This window comes from Trichechus manatus, unplaced genomic scaffold (genome assembly GCF_000243295.1).
Source record: "Trichechus manatus latirostris isolate Lorelei unplaced genomic scaffold, TriManLat1.0 scaffold00091, whole genome shotgun sequence".
NCBI lineage: Eukaryota > Metazoa > Chordata > Mammalia > Sirenia > Trichechidae > Trichechus > Trichechus manatus.
This window is the reverse complement of record NW_004444027.1, coordinates 10,488,703-10,497,832: the sequence shown is the minus strand read 5'-3', so window position 1 is coordinate 10,497,832 and position 9,130 is coordinate 10,488,703. Positions and strand designations below refer to the sequence as shown.

General features: G+C 40.3%; 1 pseudogene; it reads right to left on the bottom strand.

Annotated features, from left to right (window-relative positions):
- Positions 1-661: 661 nt before the first annotated feature.
- Positions 662-1,494, bottom strand: LOC101346761 (ran-specific GTPase-activating protein pseudogene; annotated as a pseudogene).
- Positions 1,495-9,130: the final 7,636 nt, after the last annotated feature.

Here is a 9,130-nt window from a genome sequence, read left to right as displayed (position 1 = left end):
CGCCGTATACAAAAACTACTTCAAAATGGATCAAAGACCTGAATATAAAGCCTAAAACTATAAAGTTCATAGAAGAAAAAATAGGACCAACACTACTACAGTACCTTCTGTCCATGAGTCAGGATTTACTCAATGGCAATGGGTTTGGTTTGGTTATGGTTTTCACTGAGTGTGCACCTTTTCAGCAGGCCATGGTTAAATGCATGGATCTCAGGTTCAACTGCCCTTCATTATAGGCCTAAGGCCTCAACACCAGTTCTGTGAGCCTGTTAACACCAAAGCTTCTAGGGGAGAAGGGAAGTGGGGGAGTTACTGCTTAATAGGTATTGACTTTCTGTTTGGGTTGATGCAAAAGTTTTAGAAATAGTGGTTATGGTTGCACAACACTGTGAATGTTTAATGTCATTAAATTGTGCAGTTAAAATGGCAAATTTTATGTTATCTGTATTTTACCATAATAATCTTTTTTACAGTTATCAAATGTGGTTTTTATTCTCTATTTTTGATGACTATAAATAAATGTTTCCACTTGGAAAAGACAGCACTGTACATTTTCATGACTGGGGAATGGATTTTCTGAAATTGTCTTCGATAGGATAAAAACTTAGAAAAAAACAATCTGGATTTTGGAGTTCGAACTGCTTTATGTAAAGTCCCTTGTAAACAAAACAGAATAAAAATAAATCAGAAAGCTGGAGTGGGATAAAGAAAAAGAAGGAAAAGGAAGGGGAAAAGTAAATAATATAAGACCATTTATTGCTTCTCTTCGGTCTTCTCCTTGGCCTCTTCACCTTCAGACACCTTGGTCCCAGTAGCCTCCTCACTCTCCTCCGTCAACCAAAGAGCTTCTAGCTTTTCAGCCACTTTTTCAGCATTATCATTTTTGCCCAATGCTTTCTTTTCTCTCTCTTCAGTCTCTTTCCTGCACTCTTCAAACTTTGTTTTGAATTTCTGTGCATTTTCAGCGTTTAGGTACTGGATGGCAAGCAGCTCTGGCTTGGGGCACTCGTCGGCCAGACCCAGGCGGTCGCCGCCCGCGTTCGGTGGTGGTGTGATGTAGTGGTTGGTGCAGATCTTCAGGGCCTTGTCCTTGCGCTGGAGAAGGCGGATGCTCCCCGCTTCTTATGCCTCAGGAGCCTCACGTCACCCGTGCCCCGCTCCTTCCACTCCGGGAGTTTGTTTTTGAGGCAAAACGGTATAAATTTGCCCGCATTTAACAAAGTTCTTCATCTTCCTCTAGCATTTTAATTTCTTGTTCAGGAAGGGAAACTATTGGCTCAAACTGGGCGGTCGTGGTTGGACTCGTCTACATTTTCAGTGGTGTACCGGTCCTCGGTCCTCATGAGAATTCCTGGCGGCCGCCACGACGACGGGGAGGCGGGGGGAAGGAGGGAAAGGAGAGCGGGGAGGGGCGGCGGCGGCTTGACTGGTTTTGTAGTCGCTGGCTCTCTCAGCAGCTGGTGGTAACTCCTTCCCTCTGCGTCTGGCCACCATAAAATAAAATTTTTTTAAGTTAAAAATAATAAATAACCCAATCCTCTAGCTAATAGGACCTATTTCCCGATACTATAGCTAGTACTTAGAACCCCTAACCCCAACCCAAACTCCAGGGATCCTACATCATCAGCTCTCACATCATCTTACTACTCTGGCTTTCAATTTCTTCTTCATTCCTGGGACCTGAGGATTTCCCTTTCTTGATTTAAAGAAATGGTTTCAACCTTGGCGCATATTAGAATCAGCTAGGGAGATTTTTTAAATCCCAGGACCCAACCCAGACCAATTACATTCAAATCTCTGGTAATAAAATGTGAGTTTGTTTAAATAAAAACATAATATGTAAATAATAGTACAAGTAGTACCTGGATATGTAAAAAATCATGAAGGTGTATTCAAATTGCAAAATATGGTGAACTCTGCTCTATGCACTGCCGCCTTTGTTAGGTGTCTCCTAAATTATAGTTCTAACAATGGGAGATTGTGGTCTGTGATCATTCTAGGCTGTCACCATCATCTAGAAATAATATTAACTGTCGATTTTAATTACCTCCTTCAGCCCCCTATATGGGATCTTCCCTCAGAACTTAGGCAAACCAGTTCCCCCTCTGAGCCCTCAGTCCCTTCATCTGCAAAATTTGGTAGTTAATACCCCAGATTCATGCCATTAACATTCTGATGTTCCATTGCCACGTCTTCCTGGGGGGAACAGACCATTTTTCAACAACAGCAAGTGAATTTGTTTATTCAGTAACAAACTAGTAAATGCATTTACCATCTTCATCTTGTCACCTCAGTTTAGGAACACCGTTCCTATATAGCCCATACATGAGTCTTTGGTTGCTGTTCAGTTACTCACATCAACTCTAGTAAATTAATGATAATAATTACAGCCAACAAGTCAGTCAGACCTTAGACACAGGCTAAGAGTTTTACATGTATTACCTCATTTAATCCTCACAGTAAGCCTATGTTGGGATTTTCCCTTTTGCTAAAATTTTACTCAAGTCATAGCAAACCTGGAGGAAAATTTAGTATTATCTAGCTCAAGGTCTCATTTACAGAGGAGAGAAAGTGGCTTGCTGAGCACCACACTATTTGGTGGCAGACCTGGAACCAGAGCCCTTATCTCCAGAGCTTTTGCCAGAACCATTCACTCTAGTGAACTGTCCTGCTGCCATCAGAGCAAAGAACCTGGACCCACAGATTTTACATTTTTATTCTTTATTGTCTTTCCATACAATTAAATATATAATTTATAAAGTGTATACTATATAATAAGTGTATAATATAATGAATATATTGTTGTTATTTGCCATTGAGTTGACTCTGACTCATGGCGACCTTATGTATAACAGAATAAAACATTGCCCAGTCCTGTTTCATTTCATTATCATTGGTAATAAATATGAATATATACTGTATAATAAATATATTAATGATTACTATTATCTAAACTATTTTAGATAGTTGTTATAGAGTCGATTCCAACTTATGGCGACCCCATGTGTGTCAGAGTAGAACTGCTCCATAAGATTTTCAATGGCTTTGAACTTTCAGAAGCAGATCACCAGGCCTTTCTTCCAAGGTGCCTCTTGGTGGGTTTGAACTGCCAACCTTTCAGCTAGTAATCAAGCACCTAACCATTTGTGCCACCCAGGGACTCCATTTTAAGCATAGAGATAAGTGAATTAAAAAGACCCCTCTAATATGACCACTTCCAAGTTTTAATATATGTTAACATTTTGCCAGATTTACCTGAGATCTCTTTTCAAAGAAAAAAAAATCGTTACAGATACAGCTAAAACCCTTATCACACCCTCCATTCCTACCTTCCCCAGAGGTAACCACTATCCTGAAGTTATGTTTATCATTTACATAGATATTTTATACTTTTTCTACATGTACATGTATTCATAAATAACATATAGAATTGCATATGTCTAAATTTTTTACATAAATTAGATTGTATCAGAATGAAGGAAATGACTGGTTTGCATGCAAATATGCAATGTCTGCATATTCCAGTAGATGTCAGAAGAGTTCTAGTCATCAAAGGATAAGATTTTTCTGTTGTTCTCAATGACAAGTTTGAGATTTCCCTTGAATGTAGAAACATTAACTAACATTTACAACTTGAAACTGTCTACATGCAAGATACAGGAGCTTTATTTTTCAAAATTTAAAGCAACACTGTGAACAACGATACTTAAAATTATTTCTTTCAATTATTTCCCTAAAGGGAAGGCTCTTGAGAACTGTGATGTGGAGAAAGGCACTGAGCAGAGTTGGGAGATTTGTGTTCTAGTCCCGGCTCCTCAACTAACCAGCTATGTAAACTTACACAAGCCATTTCCATCTCTGGGCTTCAGTTCCTTTACCTGTAAAATATGGGAAGGGAGTTGGACCAGCTCATGGGTAGCAAATTGGTTATATCGCACATGCCAACCCTTGTCTTTTGATAGTGGCTCCCTGTAGGATGCTCTGGGATGAGCGATGTTGCAATGTAGCAGCCCCAGAGATTCACAGGCCTAGGGCCAGGATCATCAGCTGACTGTCATCATCTGACCTTGATCACACACAGGCTTCATTATTTTTTAAAGTAAATGTGACTCATTTTAAGTGGCAGGAAAGCTTACTGTTGTTGTTGGCTGCTGCCAAGTTGGCCCTGACTCATGGTGACCCCATGAACAGCAGAACAAAACACTGCCCAGTCCTGCACCATCCTCATGATTGGCTGGGGATGGGACCATCGCAATCCATAGGGTTTTCATTGGCTGATTTTGGGGAATAGATCACTAGGCATTTCTTCCTAGTCAGTCTTAGTCTGGAATATTCTATTAAAATCTGTTCAGTGTCATGGCAACACACAAGCCACCACTGACAGACAGGTGGTGGCTGCACATGAGGTACGTTGGTTGGGAATCAAACCCTGGTCTCCTGAATGGGAGACGAGAGTTCTACCACTGAACTACCAAAGACCTCATTCTGGAAAGGCTTAAAAACAAGTTGCTGTCAAGCTGGTTCCAATTTATGGCAATCCCATGTGTGTCAGAGTAGAACTGTACTCTACAGGGTTTTCAATGGCTGATATTTCAGAAGTAGGTGCCAGGCCTTTCTTCCAAGTTTCTCTGGATGGACTAGAACACCCAAACTTTCGGTTAGTAGCCAAGCATGTTAACCATTTACAGCACCCGGGAAGACTTAGTAAGGTAAAATCTCATAGGTGGCCAGTTCAGGGTCAGAGAGTATAGAGGTTGAGAAACATCACCAGCACTGTTTGCACTTCACTCAGGCCTTGGCTCTTAAAACAACCATGGACATTAACCCTGGTCTGCAGATAGACAGCAAGGACCCCTAAATACACATACCCCTTACTTCCCCACTCACTAAAATTTGTCAACTCGTGAAAAAACTGCTGCCATCGAGTCAATTCCAATTCATAGCCACCCTATAGGACAAAGTTTGTCAAGAGATACCTCAAATTTGATGAAACAAGAAAAAGTCCAGAGAAAAAATGCTGGCAACTTGATATTTTTCCAAGAATTAATTGTGGTCAGTGTCTTCACATTAGACATCCATTTGTCTTGGCAACTGTTTAGCCTGGAGGCAGGGACATGAGCAAACTGCCTTGAAACAGTTATTTTGTGCCATAAGCCTCAGGAGACCACAGGGTCCCCCATAGCATTCTCCAGAGGGTTCAGAGCATGGCAGAGCCAGTGCTGAGCTAAAGACAGCAAATCAGGCTCCCTGACCATGCTCCTCCCACTGGCCTCCCCTGACCTGCCCTCTCTCCGGCCTCAGGGCTCTAGGCGAGGCCTGAAGGGGCCCTGGGAGTTTGGCTACCATTATCCGGCCCTTATCACCATTAACATTCAGGCTGACTCTGAGCCCAGTTAGTTCAATGACTAGGAGCCGACCTAAGGGTCACGCCTGTCTCCAGAGAGCCAGTGCTATCTCTGTGACCTGCAGAAACCTTGGCATGAGCTCATGTTTTCTGACGACAGAGAGCACCCTTGCCATATCGCTGGCCCACACCCCCATCCCCAGTGTCTGGCATGAGCCCGGTGAAGTCTCCACCATTACTCACAGAAATAGCAACACTGATAACTGCAGCAGACAGAAATACATTGATGAATTTCCATTCAGAAAAGCGTCTCCTCCCATCCTCCTCTGTCTTCATGCTGTCCTACCCAGATTGACATTCAGGCATATAGGTAAATCCTCTCTCAGACACAGCCCCAAAACTTTCACTAACCCTGGCCACGTCCCACCCATCACCACCCGCATAAAATATATGCCGATAAACCAGATAATTCACCCAGATAATTCATGCTAAAGAATACTTTGTCCTCATTTTAGGAAAATGCCTTTAGGACAGAAATCTTGGTTTACTCATCTACATGTTCCAAAATCTAACACTGCCTGACAAACAGTACATTGCCCAGTATAAATGGACTGGACTGAATTGGATTGGGTAAGGTTAACAGGACACAGGACTAGGAAACAGGTCACCTGGGTTGCTGGCCCTACCATGACTCTTGTCCACATAAATTTACTTTACAGTCTTAAAATCTTTGTCTTTTAATAGGAGCATTTAGTGCATTTACACTTAATGTAATTACTGATATAAAATTTTTTTAAACCAAACCAGTTGCCGTCAAGTTGATTCCAATTCATGGCAACCCCATGTATGTCAGAGTAGAACTGTGTTCCATGAGGTTTTCAATGGCTGTAATCTTTTGGAAGTAGATCGCCAGGCCTTTCTTTCAAGGCAACTCTGAGTGGATTCAAATCATCAACCTTTCAGTTAGTAGCCAAGTGCTTAGCTGTTTGTGCCACCCAGAGACTCCTTATTACTGATATGTTGTTGTGTGGTTGTGTGCTAGCTGACTCATAGTGACCCTATAGGACAGAGTAGAACTGACCCTTATGGTTTTCTAGGCTATAATCTTTATGGGAGAAGATAGCCAGGTCTTTTCTCCCAAGGAATGTATTCAAACCACCAACCTTTTGATTAGCAGCCAAGAGCTTGACCGTCTCACCACCAGGGCTCCTTTATTACTGATATGGTTGAATTTACATCTACCACTTTTTTTGCAATTTTCTATTTGCCCTCTCTGCTCTATGTTTGTTTTTCTTTCTTCTTACCATCTTTGATTTTAATTAATTTTGTCATTCCATTGTTTCCCTCTACTAATTTGGAAGTTATAAGTCCTACTTTGATCATAATTACCCTAGAAATTACAACACAGAGAGTTAACTTCTTATCAGAATCTGAAGTTGAACATTATGTTTATCCCACTCCCAGACAATATAACAATCTTATAACACTTAATTCCATTTACTCTCCAGTTTATATGCTATTGTTCTAATATATTTCAATTTTTCCAGTTTTTCTTTCAAAGCCCACAAAACATTATTATTTTTATTTTATATAGTGTATGTTCACTTAGAAATCCTGGTGGCACAGTGGTTAAGAGCTGGACTGCTAACCACAAAGGTTGGCAGTTCAAATCCACCAGTCACTCCTTAACTCTGTCCCATGGGGTCACTATGAGTCAGAATTGACTCACCGGCAACAGATTTTTGGTATGTTCACTTAAATGTATCCATATATCACCCACTTTACTTAACCTTTATTTATTCTTGTATCTCACGACTTCTATCTGGAATTGTTTTACTGTCTACCTGAAGTACATCTTTTAGAAATTCCTTACACAAGTCTAATATTGAGAAATTCCTTTTGTTTTTCTTTATCTGAACATGTCTTTATTTTGCCCTTACAAAAGCATTTTCACTGTATAGGATGCTAGGTTGGCTGTTATTTTCTTTCATAACGTTGAAAATATTTGATTACCTTCTAGATTCCATTGTTAGTGGTGAGGTCATCTTTTTTCTCCTCTGGCTACTTTTAAGATTGTTATTTTTGTCTATAATTTTCTGAAGTTTTACTAAAATGTGGCTAGTATGAATGTATTTTTATTTATTCAGCTAGGGATTTATTTTATTAGACTTAAATCTGTGAATTGGGGTCTTTTATAGTTCTGGAAAATTCTTAGCTATTATTCATTCAAATATTGTCTCTGCTCCATTTGCTCTCATCTCCTTCTGGGACTCCAACTAAATGCATGTTAGGCCTTCTTATTCTATATCATTTATTGTCTTTTTTCTCTTTTTCGTTGTTTGTTTCTCTGTGTTTCATGCTGGATATTCTTCTGACTAATTTCCTGTTCACCAATTCTCTTTTTAGTTGTGTCTAATAGTTATTACACACATCTACTTAACTGTTAAACTTTGGCTATTGTATTTTTCATTTGTAGAAGTTCTATTTGGTTCTTTTTTAAATCTAGTTTGTCACTTTTGAAAGTTCCCTGCAGATATTTTCAAGCTTCTCTTTTATTTAAGCATAGTAAAAATATATTTTTTGTGGGTTTTATTTTGTTGCTGTTGTTGTTTTGAGCAAGAAGTTGTCTTATTATTCCAATGGTCAAAGTATTGTACATCTGCCTCTGTTGTCTTTTCTTTCTGCTAGTTCTCCTTATGATCTCTTGTTTTCCTTTGATGCTGGATTATCTTTGCGCACTCTCCCATTGTACTTGAAAAAGTCTTTGTAGCAATCATGTAAGTCCCAGGATCCTCTTTCTCCAAAGAGGATCTTTGCTTACTTCTATCAGGCACTTAGGAGCTCTGTATCTCCAAAATCACCTTAAACCAAGTCAAAGGTTAAGATTCGTGGGACCACCCAGGCAAAGTGAGTCCTGATTGCTAACCCATAGGAGAAGTGATGTATGTCTGATTCACTCTTTGTGACCCCAGCATAATAAGAACAAAATTTTCTATTAAACTTTCCAACCATGAGCAAATTACATAACTTCCCCAGACCTCGGTTTCCTCATCCGTAAACTGGGGTAATAAATACCCTCAAAGAGTTGTAAGTAGGCTAAGATTCAGCCAGTAGGCACCAGCACAGTCTTACTAGTTCTTAAAGTACTGAAGTACCTCCAATCCAGTTGGTAAAATAGTTGTTTCCCTGAGCCTCCTGAATGGTACTTGGCCACCCTAATATCCCTACTCCTTCCCTTGGGACCCTTGGCAGCCTCCACTATTCAACATCAAAGGAATCATGTGTGGCATAGCATGGGGCCTTTAAGACACTGTTCCAGTGCCTTGGCAGGGCATTTTCTAATCTGTTCCATCCTGAATGTAAAATATTTTTAATATAGTTATTGGTTGTTAGTATTGAATATAAATGTTGAGGTCTCCAAAAGTGCACTCAACAAACAGATCCCATTTTTCCTATCAGCAGTCTGAAAATTTTTGAGAAATAAAATAAACAAGGTGTGGGGCCTGGCTATGAGTCTACTAACCAAGTGAGTCTGTTAACTGAAACCCAGAATTATTAGATGGTCCTACCTGTCCAATCCTAGCCAGCAGTTGGCCAGGGCAAGCCAGAAGGGTACTCAGGGAAAACCTCTCCCTGCGAAAGCCAGGAATGGAAAAACAGGGTTCTTGCTTCCAGAAACCATGTAAGTAAACTGTCTGGCACAGTTTATGGCATGAAGTAGAGAAAGAAACCTTTCCATTTGCATTTGCATTTGGAGGAGAGGATCTGTGCCCCAGCGTTGATTGC